Source organism: Lepidochelys kempii, chromosome 7 (assembly GCF_965140265.1).
Source record: "Lepidochelys kempii isolate rLepKem1 chromosome 7, rLepKem1.hap2, whole genome shotgun sequence".
NCBI lineage: Eukaryota > Metazoa > Chordata > Testudines > Cheloniidae > Lepidochelys > Lepidochelys kempii.
Window position 1 is genome coordinate 103,224,743 of NC_133262.1, and position 15,972 is coordinate 103,240,714.

The following is a 15,972-nucleotide window of genomic DNA, read 5'->3' on the forward strand; positions in this document are numbered from 1 at the left end:
TTAGACTTTGTTTTTACGATCCTAGTTTAAAAATTATTACTACTTACAGGTTCCAGATTCACCAAATTTTGAACAAGCACTGGTTCAGGTACAATATACTTGAATTTATACATCCCTCCAAGCCGATGTGATTCTAATATCTCTATAGTTATTTTAGGTGGTCATTAGTCTTGAAAAAAGCAACATTTTTATTGCGATATTTAAAAAAATAACCTTTGCACAAACAGCAAAGTAAGAACTAGAGCCAAAAAATATCTTCAAATTAAAAAAAAATCCTTAGCTTTTATGCTGTAAACACTGATGGAATAAAGATGAAGACAAAAGAGCCCTATTAGATTATCCAGTCCATCTTCCTGCCAAAGAAAGAGTATTCTGACAAACAGCAGCCCATAAATCCTGTACAGACTATGACTAGCTGCCATTGTTGCCTTATTCAAAGCGTCAACATTATAACATGTAGAAGTACATAGATAAAACTGATAGACATCTTTAACATAATAAATCCTTTAAATATGGATTAGAACTAGTTCCTCATTTTCATTTCCATTCACTGCTATAAATCATCTATCGTTGATCCTTTAGATAAATTTAAACACATATATACAGGTATTTACAGTATCGATCCGGTAACAGACTCAATGTTATGATTAGGAAACGTGCATCTAATGGTCCACAGCTGATATCGGACAATAGGATCCATAAACACATTTACTTCAGTGAATAAATCTTACAACGTTTGTTGCATTTAAGGTAGGAAGCAGAACAATAGTCCTGCCTAACAGAATGCATTCATTTGACTTTGAATTGCATTCACTTCCCTTTTCCTTTTTCTACCAGCTTTTCCACACACCAAAGCAGATGCTCCACGGCACAGTATTATACCACAAAACTGTTAAATATATATAGCATATAGCCATACCACCTTGAACCATTACTGAATCAGCAGTTCTAAATTAAGCAAGTTTGGGCAAGATCAATATTTGAATAGAAAACAGAAAGATGTTACAGTAAGTGGTATTGGCAAGTCAGTACTCTTCCCTCTGAGTCAATACCAAATCAAAATCCTAGATGAGAACACTATTTTGCTACAGGTTTGGTCTTTTGTATGAGATATAAACCTGAAATTCTGCTTACTAAAGATACATGGAACTTTTTGCAGGAACAGCTGTGTTAAACCAGGTAACCCAGTCAAATTCCAAGTCCTAAACTATTCTGTGGAGGTGCTAAATGCTGTTAAAAAGATGTCATGTTTCACTTCCACAGGCAGATGAATATCAGTAGTAGATAAAGTGATCCACCTAGATAGTCTGTAAAGCTACATGGGATCCTTGATCCTGAAAGGCTTTAAATAAAAAGGTACAGTATTGCATAAAACTTTATAAGAACCTTTTAGGCTAACGATGCATTTGCAATTCAGATATGGAACAGGGTCTTTTGCTGAAATAGCATAGCATAGTCACAATGCAATTATTTACACTGCAGGACAACCTCACTGAGATTTGCAATCATCACCAAATTGAAACTACACAGGAATGGCTTCGATAAGGAGAAATAGGTGATGTAGTCCCGTTAGAATTATCAATGATGATTTATTAGCCTCAGGAGCCTCTAGCACAAGGCCGGCACAAGAAAGGTGAATGGTCAAGACCTCTCTAAGCTCTCAATACTGGAGCTAAGTAGCCAAAATATTTTGATTAAGAAATTAGCACTATTCAAATTGATATGACACATTAAACGGATTAAAACTAGCTAATTAATAGATCTCAGAATGTAGTTGTTAAGGGGGAATCTCAGTAAGCAAGAGTGATTTTAGGGATATTCATTATGGATCAGTTCTCAGTTCAGTGCTACTCAGTAATTTTATCAGTGACTGGGAAAAAAAAATTTATTATATATAAAACCATTGATCAAGTTTGCATATGGCACAAAGGTTGGCAAGGTGGTAAACAATGTTGAGGGCAATTTACTGAGAGAGAGAGAGAGAGAAAGATCTGGACTGCTTAGTAAGCTGAGCATAATCAATCATGTGTTTTTATACATTTAGAAACAAAAAGTGTTGACATATAATTCATATTTTCAGCTTGTGATACCTTACCTTCCAGTCACATGTTGCCAATAAGATTGTAGTACTATAATGGGCCCCCAGAGCAAGTACTAAAGAAAACGATCATTTTCAGACTCTGAAAACAGGACTCCATCAGAACATATAGGTTAAAGTGTAAAATCAATAATACAATTAATGTCTTCAAGACAGTATATATTTCTTTACTGTCTTTAGAGAAGAAAAGTTGATAAATTCTACAGCTGAAAATGCTGATATCGGCTATTGTTTATTACACAACGCTCAGTAGTGCAATACAGGATTTCTTTCACTGGATAGAAAAAAGGTGTGTTTAAGAATTAATTGTACTCTTCAAACTTTTTAAGTTCTGCATGATGTAATTATTACTGGAACATTTTTTAAATCTAATTCTACAAGTGAACAAACATCCTATTATATGAAAATCAAACTGTCCTCATAACTAAAACAACTCTACCGTGAACTTTAAGTAATTCTAAAATAATTTGCAAGTCTTATCAGAGGACTAGCAATTCAATGGGAATGAAATTCTGCATTAATTCTGGCAAAAGGCTCCAACTGTCAATTAGTTGACAATTGACAATTTGTCAATTAGGCAATTTAGAAAGGTAACGGTAGGAAATCTGAAGCTCCTCTTTTGCAAACTCTTGATCTTTCAGTCTACAAAATCCTTAAAGCCTCTGCTCTAGCCATTCAGTTTAGGATCTACCTGTACAGGAAGCAGTCCTGGCCAAGATGAAGAAAGAAGAGTCAATCTTGGGGGTGGAAAAGAACTGAGGTGTTCATTTGCACCTGGTATAGCTTTTGAATAACTGTGCTGATAGACCCCTGCTTCTGGGATGGGGTAATTCAAATCCACCATTGTCTCCAGAAATTCTAGCATAATGAGGACTGGTTGCCTTTCTTCCTTTGTTTAATCTTGAGAAGGCCCTGAGTTAAGGACAGCCATGAAGAAGAGTTCTGGCAACAGTAGAAAGATATGCTAAGTCATCAACCTTATTTTTAGGCCTCTGCTGATGACTGGAAAAGGGTTGTAGCTGCTGATCAACTCTTCAAATGAGGAAGGCTGTTGGACCTCTCTGCTGCTAATAGGACTTCATTTCTTGTGATAAGTTGTGTGTGGGAACCAAGAAGGTTTTGAGGAGACTGAGTGCTATTCAGAAAACGTGAAGGACCCAGGACAACTTGCAACCACCAGACCACGGGCCGCTATGATCCTACAGCAGGAGACAGGGTGAGAGAAGAGGAATGAGTGCAGTCTGGATCTCCTCTGAGGACTTAGGCCTGAAGCTTTGGGCCAAAACAGGTGGGGGGGGGGGGGGGGGGGCAGGATCTTCAGAGTCAAAAGGCTGCTCACATGTAAAGTCACCGGGAGTTTCAAGCCAGGTGAGAGGTGGTGCTGCCACTGGAGACAGAATGCCTGGCTGATCCCTTAGAAGAGCAATCAGGAGCAGAAGAAGGGATTGAGAACCAGAAGCTTTCTCCCTCCCCAGCATGTCGGACACATGGAGCCAGCCACAGAAGAAGTCTAGAGAGGGTTGAGAGAAAAGTACCATCCTGGGCATTTCCTTTCCTTTTAACTGGCCTGTTGCATTATCTTGTAGCTAAGCTCAGTCTCATTTGAAAGGAGCTAAAGTGGATGTTGGGAATACCTACAAATCCAGGCCCTGCTTTAAACTGTCCAAAAAGCTCCTCAGACATCTGTGACCACTGCTGTTGCTCAGTGGGAGAGGGAGTCTAGGTGCTTGGAGCTCAGTGGCCATGCAGGACCGTTTAATTGGAGCACTTGGTCCCAATTCAACCACCAACAGTGCTAAAGCAGAGAATTCTTAAGTTCCCTTGAAATCCTATAGACTGACCCTCTCGCTAGCAGTACTGCTGCTAAGCTGGAGAAGAAAAGGCAAAAACATCTTTCTTGAAATGAGGATCCATGAAGAAAGCCCTGAAAAAGGGAAAAGAAGACTGTCTTGCACAGGTTACTGAGCTTCATGTGGCTATAACACAAAAGTGTGCTAGCAGACAATCAACCTTTAAAGATATGGTCAGGAGAATTTTTCCCCCTCTACCTCTGAGGCATGGAACAAAAGCAAAGGACTACTGGATGGTACCCATTAGGGATGCAAAATGTTAACCGGTTAATCAGTAAGCATTAGGCTTACTGTTAACCGACCTTAACCATTACCCTGGCGGTCCTGCACCAGGACCAGAGCCAGAGCAGCCCCGGTCGCCCCAGCAGGACCCCAGCCCCGCCACACCAGGCCGGCCCATAGGCCCCAGCCCCCCGCCACCCCAGGCCAGCCAGAGGGACCCCAGCCCCCTGCCGCCCTGCACCAGGCCAGCCAAAGGGACCTCGGTTAACAGTTAACCAGTTAAACGATATAATTTTAATCCTTTAACTGGTTAACTTTTTTAACTAATATTTACATACCTAGTACCCAGAATGGAAAAGGCCTTTTCAGCATGAACTAGGACAGCATTTTTTTAAACCACAACAGTTTTAATAATTGATTTAAACCTTTTTTTAATCACTGATTTAAATCAGACTAAGGCTTTGTAAAATTAATTTGAAAATCTCTGCTACTGCAACTTTAGATTAAAGTTTATAGTGAATTAAATTACAAATATTGTTTTTTAAGTGCAACTACTGGCATTAGATACTCTACAGTTTTTACAAAAATTCTAGAGGCAAAAAATACAATATTGAAAATTCAGGCCCTAATCCCGCAAACACTGAAGCAGATATATAACTTTAAGCATATACGCATGTTCCTGAAGTTAAGCAAGCACTACAGCATCAGGGGCTAACATGATATTTTTTATTAAAAAAATCTTAGTCCTTGTCTTTACTAAGAAAGAAGGTATGTTCTTAACTCAAGGTAAAATCCTAAGGAAGACAAGGCAGTTTATAGTTTTCAAATTGAAGAGTAGATCAACTTGCTAACTCACATGAAAATTAGAAACTGCCTTGTTGTCCTTAGGATTTTTACCTTGAGTTAGCTAACTCAGTTTGAAAAACGCACCTTTTTTCTAGTGAAGACACAGGCAATGAGCCTAAGTCCCAGCGAATGCAAACACCAATGGAGGAGTATAGTTTGGCTCAAGTACTTAATCTTTCTCAACTTGTAGAAGTTCAAATGTTGAAAATGGTGTTGGTCACAAATACGGCACAGACTATTTGCTTTTCAATTTTGTGTGTTTTGTTCTCACAGAAAGGACGTTAATGAGAGCCTGGCCTTGCTTTTTTCTAACACAAATAAGCATAATAAGTGTGAAAATTCTTGATTAAAAACAAACCATAAAATCTGAAATTATACTAACAATTGCGAAACTTAAAAAAAAATATTATATATATATATATATAAAAATAAAAGGTCCACTTCAGCTATTTAAGACTATAAAATGGGGACAAAGTAAAGAACTAGCAACATAGAAATAAAAACGCGATTTAAATAGAAAAATAAATTCTTAAGTCACGATTTTTATCTACCATGATATGAAGCGCTTTACATGTCAAATAATTTACACCAAGAAAACAAGCCACACAGTCCGGAATGGGGTCAGATTAGACAGAGGGATGGTCAGCATTGTAAATTGCCTGCATAGGACGGTATTTCCTATATTCAGAGAAACTAGTTGCCACTGTCACCCCTAGACCAAACAAAATCCTCCATAGAAGCCCCAGGAAAGATAGAATCATAGAATATCAGGGTTGGAAGGGACCTCAGGAGGTCATCTCGTCCAACCCCCTGCTCAAAAGCAGGACCAATCCCCAATTAAATCATCCCAGCCAGGGCTTTGTCAAGCCTGACCTTAAAAACTTCTAAGGAAGGAGATTCCACCTCCTCCCTAGGCAACGCATTCCAGTGTTTCACCACCCTCCTAGCGAAAAAGTTTTTTTCCTAATATCCAACCTAAACCTCCCCCACTGCAACTTGAGACCATTACTCCTTGTCCTGTCCTCTTCTACCACTGAGAATAGTCTAGAACCATCCTCCCTGGAACCACCTCTCAGGTAGTTGAAGGCAGCTATCAAATCCCCCCTCATTCTTCTCTTCTGCAGACTAAACAAGCCCAGTTCCCTCAGCCTCTCCTCATAAGTCATGTGCTCCAGACCCCTAATCATTTTTGTTGCCCTTCGCTGGACTCTTTCCAATTTATCCACATCCTTCTTGTAGTGTGGGGCCCAAAACTGGACACAGTACTCCAGATGAGGCCTCACCAATGTCGAATAGAGGGGAACGATCACGTCCCTCAATCTGCTGGCAATGCCCCTACTTATACATCCCAAAATGCCATTGGCCTTCTTGGCAACAAGGGCACACTGCTGACTCATATCCAGCTTCTCGTCCACTGTCACCCCTAGGTCACACAATGTAGTTCAACCACCAAGCAAGCATTTTATGAAAGCTAATTTAATAGATATTTTAAAACATTCCTTAAAACTCTCTCAAACATATCAGATCTAACTCCATCTAAGAGACACTCAGATAAGTTTGTATACTATAATAAAGGGGAGGACATACATAACTGACACCTTGGCACTGGAGAATCAGAAGCTATTGACATTAATATTTATGAAAAATATATCACTGTATTACAATGGAAATTCCCCTCTCTCAGCTCTCAGGGAACAGCTACACCAGACACAAATCAAAATATCAGAAGAAATCAGATTGCTTCCTTTAAAATTCCAGTCACATCTTTTATGAAACTAAGTTTGTAAGTACATTTGTCTTTTTTGTTTCTCTTTTTTAATTTAAGAGTGAATTATACTGTAACTGTAACTCCTGAGACGGGCTGAGCACTCCCCTTCAATGTGATTCTCAACAGCTCAGCTCCTTTCATGACTTGTCCCAAGCAGAGGAAATTCTGAAATGTAATCATGATCACCTGGTCCATAACACATTTACATCAACGGAAAGATCCTCATTGGCTTCAGGAGGCTTATTTACTTGTTGAAATGTAGTGCACAATTTTGCATAAAGCTATCAGGAATTAAACTATTAGTACTTTTTCCTACTGCAGTCTCACAAAATAATTACATATATGAAAGGACTTAAAAAAACCAAGTCTTCTTTATTATTATTTAAACAGTAAACAGGTTTAGACTAATATCACAAGCCAAGTTTACAATAATTATTTTTAAAATTTCTCTAGGAGCACCTCTTAAGATACACATCTCATTTTCTTGAGAGTCCCAAGAGAACAGCAGTAATGCAGTGTTGCTTTAGCACAGCACAAACAATAAAAAGCAGGCGACTCAAGATAATCTAACAAAAAGCACAGTGAGCAGTTGTAATTTCAATAAGTTATTTAAACCAGGAAACTCCAAATTAAGCCTGGCACAATGTCCTTGACTCACCTCAGACATTACTAGCACACACAGACACAGTACCATGAGAAGGAAAATGTCAGCCTTAAGATACCTAGGCTTCTATCCATATTGCATTTTTAACACTGAATACTTTAATACTGAATATTGTGTATTTTAATATCTTTCATGACTTGTGGCCAGGTTCCCCACCAGCAGAAGTTTAACTATCCTATCTGACCTGTCAGAGAACTAACCTGCATTTCTGGGAGGAGGGATTCACTGTAATACATTATGAACCTTTTCTTCTTGGCGTAATTCTCAGAACCCATGAATGTAAAATCAACAGCTCTACAACTCAAAACTATGAGGAGAGTCCCCATATGCTGCCAGTCAAAGCCCTCCATATACTATCCTAGGTGTCAGTCAAAGCCCCAAACCTTATACTAACAATCTTTCTCCTTCTGTCTCTAATGGGAAGGTTTGACTCAGTGAAGTGAGCTGGCCTGCAGAGGTTCCCATGCTTTTGGGGAGTCCTGCTTTGTCACCACCCACTCCCATGCCATATCCTTACACCTATTTTGTAGAACTAATGCAAACACCCAACCATTCTCCCAGTTGCCAAAAGCTTCTGTATTGTGATCAAAGTAGGCAATTAAAACCTTTTGATCACTCACACAACCAACTGCCTCATAGTTAGCTCCCTCCCTCTGTTACTAAAATGTTCCCACATACTCCTCACCACACACATCCCTGACCCAGTTAGCTGCTACAATTTACCACCCCTGAAATCTGCCCAAGGCCCATACTGTCTTATTTCCTGCGGAACCTTGTAAAACCTAAGACCAGCCCCATCAGCAAGTTTAACAAGATGTCACCAATGACTGGCAACTTGAAGAGATGCTCATATCAGAGGTTTGCAGGAAGTCACACTTGTAGCTTTTGTTGGATAAAATGAGACCTAGTCATGTATGTGCACAAGACATAAGCCAATATGCTGCTCAGAGCTAACAGCTAGTATCCCTTACCTCAAGTAAAAGTATTTTTAGGGCCAAAGAGAGAGAGTTCTTTTACCCAGGTCACATAAACATGGTATAGCAGAAAAGGCTAGTGCTTGTACACATCTGGCCACAAACTTAGATCAAAAATACCATGCCAAGAAAATGATTTGGCATAATTTATTAGTCCAACAATTACAGAGCTAACGGATACCACCTGGTGAAACCCTACCTAGCTATATGCTCACACCAGTATTTGGAATATGGCTTGCCACAATTAGAGAACCTTCCTTCATCATCCTCTTGCTCCTTGAATTAAGAAAATGGCCAATTTATCCAAAGCCAAGAGCAGAGCAATAAGGGTGAGATTTTATGGAACCACAGCAGCAGCAGAACTATCCATGCCTTTAAACTGTTAGCCATTCAGAGCAGCATGCCAAAGAACAACCAGAGACATGAAAGGTAGTGCAATTTGAAGGTATAAGCACAGGATTGGGAGGTAGGAGGCCCTGTGCCTTGATCAAGATACTTAGTCTTTCCACCTGTTTTCCCCCATTTGTAAAATGGAGATAATGATCCACCTATCTCAATATTGTCAGGATTAAATATCTGCAGGGCCATCCTAGGTGTTTTGTAGCCCAAAGCAGAAAATGTTTTCAGTTCCCCCACACACACCCACAAAAGCGCACACACAAAAAACTAAACATGAGGATTTGGCACTCCCAAATGAAGGCACCCAGGACAGCTGCCCTGCTCATCAGCCCCTAACACCAGCCCTGAATATCTGTACGGTGCTTTGAACACACAACCATTACACAAATGCTCAGTATTACATTTAACCATGTCTAAGGCAAAATAAATCACCAGCATGACTGGCACTGTCTCTGCACCTTACCCCAGTTTAAAGTCCAGCCGGAAAGGGTCCAGAATATTAGCAGAGGTCCAGTGTACCTGGAGAGTCTCTTCACTAGCTTTTCTATGAAGTATAAGTTGGGACCATAATGACATGTCTACACAGCACACTACCTCCGAGCTCTGACTCGGATTTAAGACCAACACCACCCCCCATTCGTCCACACAGAAATTGGCCTGACTCAGGTCAGGAACCCCTCTGGACTCAGACCCATGGACCATGCTAGGGGATGCATCAGAATCCAAGTCCCACTGTGATGTGGATCAAAGCCCAGGTATTCTGCACTGTGGGTGCAACTCCAGTCTGAGTCACACACAGATCTAGTGGAGAGTCCACCAATACTATCCCATGATCCCCTGAGGCCGTGTTTCCCACTCCTTCCATCTAGATACTTTCCAGGAACCAGAAGGAACCTCTTTGTTCAAATGCAGCTGCTTGACGTTTAACCCTTCATTTCTACGTGGACCGCTCAACTGGAAACACAGGCCAGCACTAACAAGTTATCCAGCATCAAGCACGTGGCTAGATGGCCAGAGGAATGCAACCAGATTCAGTTTAAACTCTGGTGCGATGTTTGACTTTAGCGAAAACAAAAGAAATGATCATATCTACAAAGCTATATCTGAGCGGCTGACAGCAGAGCGAAGCAAAGAGCAAATAAAGAGGCTGAAAACATACTACTGCAAATTGAAAGACTCTAACAGCACCTCTGAGCCCACAGTAGTGCACAGCAATCTGATGACCAGAGATGGCACATGTAAAATGTACCAAAAAGACCAAGGAAAATAGAGGGACAAAGGACATCTAGAAATAGTTTGCCGTGTCATCTGTTCATATGCATCTTTTACTGATTGGCACTGAGTTTGGTTATTGTGTTGTATGTTTTGATGTCAGCTGGCCTGCTTTGCTGGTTTTTTACATTGCCATGTAAATACATGTGTAAAATAAAGTGTTGAATTTGCATACAAGACTACAATAAGCATTATACATTAAACATTATATCTAATGTTAAAAATGGCACAAACTTTAACAAATGTTATCAGCCCATTCTCAAGAAATTTCATAATAGAAGTTTTAAAACTGTTATCACAGTAATCCATAAACTGTAACTTTAAGTACATGGCCAATATTTACAAAATGCATAACATACCTTTACATTTCATGAAAGGGTTTACAAAATTCATAATACCAATATGTTTTTAAAAACCCCAAAGCTGCCTCACACCCATACACAGCACAACTTCAAATACCATTTAATTCCCCCTCAGGCATGGGACTGCACAAACCCATTATGAGGGTGCATAAAGCATCCCTGATTTCTGTTAAGTGTCTGGATCCAGCACCATTCATGACAAGTGCATTGTTTGACTGTGTTTACCCATTCAGAAATATCTTGAATCCACTCCTGGCAAAAAGATTCACTCTTCTCCTTACAGACATTGTGCAGGACACAGTAATGCAGACTATATTGACAACATGGTTTCCAAATGGCTTTGAAGGCAGCATCAACAGGATTTCACTCTGCCAAATGCACATTCTACCATCATCCTATAGCCACTGAGTGAGTAGATGAACCTTCTTTCGCCAGGTCCTCTGAAATCAGGGTACTCATAAGATGACAGCAGGGAATAAGAAGCGTCCCCTATAACAACAGTGGGGACAGTGAGTCCATTTATAACAATGCCATTCGGTAGGGATAATATTCCTGCTTACCCATAATACCGAAGTCCTGATCTCTGGAACACCCTGACATCATGTTCCTTACCAGTGTATCCCACATTTAGTGTCCATGAATCTGGCCCTGTGGTCAACCAGGCCCTGCATGTTGGAGCCCTTTACAGTTTAGGTACTCCTGTGCTCCTTGCAGTGAGCAAACTATAGGCGCAGGAGTTCCACCAATGGCCCAGGCCCAGTTTGCAACGCCGGTTCTCTCAAAGCCAGCAATTATTTCAAGAACATTGTAATGCCCACTACCTTTGGGTACATAGAATCCTGATCACAAACCTCTGCCACAACAAGCCCCACAGTTGATTTGCCAATTCCAAACTGGTTAGCCCTGTACCTGCAGCAGATGGGGGTGGTCAGCTTCCATATGGCTATAGTGATACATTTCTGGACTGGCATGGCCTCTCTCATATAGGTATCGTGGCACTGGAGGGTAGGGGCAAACTGATCACAAACCTCCAAGAACATCTGCTTCTTCATGCAAAAGTTCTGGTCATCCCAGGTCCACATAGTGATGTGAACCCATCAGTCTGGAGCCCTGCTCTAGAAACACTGATCTACATAGTGGGAGTCTGCAGCTAAGGCAATGGGCATGGGCAGCATCAGCTTGGTCATAGCTAGCATGTCAGTACGTCCTGCTGAGAGGTGCCTTCAGCAAGTCAAAAACTACCAACAAAATGTCCACCAGCATCTTGCAGATGCTCCACGTGGTTCCGGAAATAGGATTAACAGTATGAGATGCAATTCTTCCACCAGGTTGGGATCCATGTTAGTAGCTCCAGCTGCTGCGAGCATATGGTCACAAAAAGTCTCAGCTGGATGCGATGGGTGGTTAAAACCACCCCACAACACTTCTGGTCAACTCCAGCAGGACATTCAGACAAGTTCTCCCACAACCCAATGAATCAACACTACAGCAGATGAGGGCACTAGGAAGCCTGGGATATGACAGTATATGCCCAAAGAAGATGAAGTACTGACTCAGATCTGTGTAGTCCAGAAGGGACACACCAGCATAGTTCTGAGGCTCAGGTTTTAACACATAGTGGATGCTGAAGCCCAGGCTTGGAAACACTGAGTCTGTGAGACTCACGCCTGCAGATTCAGATTTACTATATTTTGTAGACTTATCTTGAGTCTTCTAAGACAGCTCACCACACTTAGCTCCTCTTCTTGACATGCATGAGGGCGAGCTCAGACCAGGACAAAAGAGCACAAAAATTACAGTGCCTACTTAAGGCAAGTCTGTGGTGGACTGTGTAGGTGTGTCTCATGATCACTTGTGACAATACCACAGCAGATAAGATAGACATGGAATCTCTGGACCCCTGTAAACCACTTCCACTACTGTGTGCAGAATGCTGTATATCCACCTGGCTGGCCTGCCTATCTGCCTCTTGCTGGCCCCGCAGGGTTTGCTGTATTTCAGTAGTGTTATAGGTATAATCTTTGTGAAAAGTTTTGAGATGAGTGCCAAAATATAAAATTAAGTTATTACATGTGGAGTGAGAGTGAGGGAAGATAACCTCATTAAACTGTAGGATTACTGATCATAACAGGGGCTTAAATTATGCTCTGTGTTAATCCAATAATGATGTTCAGTCTGCTAAGAGACAACACATTCCCCCACACCCATTCCTGGGCTGACCTCCCCCAGTATGAAGTGCTGTATTCCTGAAGAAAATGAAGCTGAGTCACACTTACAACTGCATTCTGTGATAATATTTATAAACTGCATTACAACGCCTTTCATTTAGAGGGAGCAATTTTAGTTTGTACATGCATGGGATATTCAGGATGGTTTATAAATCCCACATCAAAAGATTAAGTTAGTAGTGAGGAAACACCATTTCTGGGACATTATATCATACTATAGTATCATACGGACACCACTACCCATGAGTACAGATACAGAGAATAAATTATTGAGATACATATCAACATACCAGTAAATTTTTTGAACTTGATATATTAAAAACACTAGTCACGTACAGAAGCATACAGCTCAAAGGAAAGAAAATACTTTCCTGAGCTCCTATGACTGCAACAGAAGTAACAAACAACAACAAAATGTAAGGAGCATTATAATCCTACCACTATTGATGGCTACTCCTGCTTAAGGGTAGCACATATGAGATAAGGGTGAGAGGGTTAAACATTAATTTAATATACATCACTAAGAGTCAACTGCAGTTGGATTAACAATCCCACTGATGAAGCGATAGATGTTCCTGTTTTACTCTCAAATCGTCAGATCATATTGTTCCACAGTCAATGTTATTAACAGCATTTTCCAAAACAGAGCATGGCAAGTAGTTAGGCTGTTAAAAGGAATTTTTGCTTCTTTGATGGAAAGAGGCAACTGAATTAGAAAACTCAGAATAACTACACTTCATCCATCATTTTCCACAATAATTCCATCAAGATCTCCCAGATGTCAGAGGCTACACCATACGGGTAGAAATAAAGAACACTCAACTAAGTTTAGAAAGGAAAAAGAGAGCGAGAGGGAGAGAGAGAGAGTTAGAAGAGATGGAAAAGAGGCAAAGAAGCAAAGGGAAGCTGTGAGAAGAAAGATGTTTCAAGACTCTTTTTACATCTTAGATTTTTAATGTACTTAATGCCAGTCAGTCGAGCCACTTTCATCAAAGAAATCTCAGTGGGAACACTTTATTACGAACCTTTTAACTACCTTTTCTTTGCACATAATTTTGGTAAAAAAAATAGGATGTTCATTTACATCACATTGATTTTTCAATAAACACATGCATATTTAAATGGGAAGCTATCTCCTCTCTTTATGAAAATGTTCATTTAAATAGCATACTCCTATTAATCAAGAATATTTCTTACTGATACAGAATTGATATGCACAAACACTTTTTAAACCATTTCAGAAGTTTTAGGTTTCCCAAAAACATTAAATCTGGCAAGACACAGAAGACTCCTAGTTTAATATACAAAGACATGAAAAACACATGTAACCAAATTGAATATATTAATCATCCTTAGAAGGAAATTCAGTGATGCAGAAAAAAGGATATTCATCCTAAATCTGTTTTGAGAGCCAGATTTTAACAGTACAGTGCAAGCAAATGTAAATGTCTATGTTCACGTAGCATCAAATCTAATTTTCCTTCACAGCAACAATACATCTCTTTTCAACTCCTACACCCTTGAAATTCATTAGAGAATTTCCATAATGTAGCTAGTGATCACCACTCACAGCTAATATGGGGGGGAGCCCCAGGAAGCTGTTATACCAAATAAAAGAATGAGGTTTTTCTAAGATCTTATATTTAGAATTTAGAAACTTATATTTAGAATTAAGAAATATATAGATACTGCACCATTCTGCTACAGACTCTGAACCTATTTTTAAAGAGAGAAAACACTGATTCAACACTAGTACGGCAGCCAGTTCCAAAATACTTCTGTCTCTTATAAACATCAAAAGCAGTATTCCAATTTTAATTCAGTGAAGTCTAGATCTCTAAAATGTGATAGTTTCCCCACAATGGATACCCAGATTTAGTGAAAGAACTTAATTTACTCCTCTAATCTTTACCCTCTATTCCACCGCATCCCCAAAGTAAGAGACATCACTTTGGCTCCTGGAAAGCAAGCTCTCCAGATTCCTCTTCCAATTTTTAGCCTCTTAGCAGTGGTCCTAGATCTTAGTATTCCAAAAGCCAAGATATGAAGCTTGCAGTTCAAACTTTAATCCACTTCCCAAGTAGCCCACTAGATCACTAAACACCTCCATATTTACTAGATTTTACATATACTCAACCATTACGACTTTTCCAGTTAAACAGACAAGCATCTGTCTTTTAAACTTTCAGTTAACTGGATTTCACTATATATTAGCAACAATTGAATTAACTGTCTGTTCTTTACCATCAAACTTCCCAGCTGCACCTTGGTGATACTGGAGAAGAGACAGAAAAACAGAACTACACATTGCTGTACTTGTGAAAGACCTTACATAAAATCCATACGTGAATATAAACAAGTAGCTTTATAGCATCCCCTTTAATTCATCCCATCATGCCTAAAAAAGTTACAGAATATACAGAGGTGAATCTGTATAAAATGTGATCTGAAATACTGTATTTAGATACATTTGGGATGAGTTACTGATCCACTAGTAGCCTTAATTTTTAAATTTCCTTTTTTATTTCCTTACAATTGAAGTTGTGTCTTACACATAAAACATTGCTCCATTTACTATCTAGTTAGTAAGGGTCTAACACAAAGACGTGAAATTTTAAAAGCTATGCACTACCAAAAACAAACCCCTAAAGTTCACTATACTCCTCCCAGTCTCAGAACTTCCTTCTCCATTAGGTACAGTGGTTCTTCAAGTAAAAAAAAAAAAAAAAGGTTTAGGCACTGAACCAGATGAAATAAAATTCATTTTCATATTTGCAAGCAATATTGCTAAGAGAATCAACAAATTGAAAAAAATGGCTCTCACATTAACATTTCCAAATGGAATACCATATTTTATATTTCCTTCCTCATGAGAAACACTCTTACGTATGCAGGTAAGATATAGTCTGCTCCCTTCTACTCATAGCAAATGTTTTTGATTAAATGGTCCACCTTGAAATTCAGGAAGTTTCTGGTCATCTAAACATTCTGCCAAGACACTGACTTTATTATGGAGACTTTTTAATTAAAAGCCAGCTGTAGTTCCTCTCTCATTTAAGAGAGACAGAAGAAGTGAAGATAGAAATTGAGAAATATCTAAAAGTGTTTTCTGCAGAATAGGGTGCCCTTTTCTCCCTCTAACCCCGAACCTTGCTTCTCTTTATGTGTAACAGCAAAGTTAGCCAGCGCTCAGTGTTGTCAAAACGTTCATTTGTGCAGGGTAGGCACTACAATTCACTTACTGAATATTCATGAATAGTCTCCCAAGGGAGAGGAACTGAGTCAAGTA

At 39.7% G+C, this 15,972-nt stretch overlaps 1 protein-coding gene across 4 annotated transcripts in view; it reads right to left on the minus strand.

The window, feature by feature from the left end:
- The window catches only part of DOCK1 (dedicator of cytokinesis 1), a 550,235-nt gene that overhangs the window by 533,169 nt on the left and 1,094 nt on the right, over positions 1-15,972 (minus strand). The window lies entirely within an intron of this gene.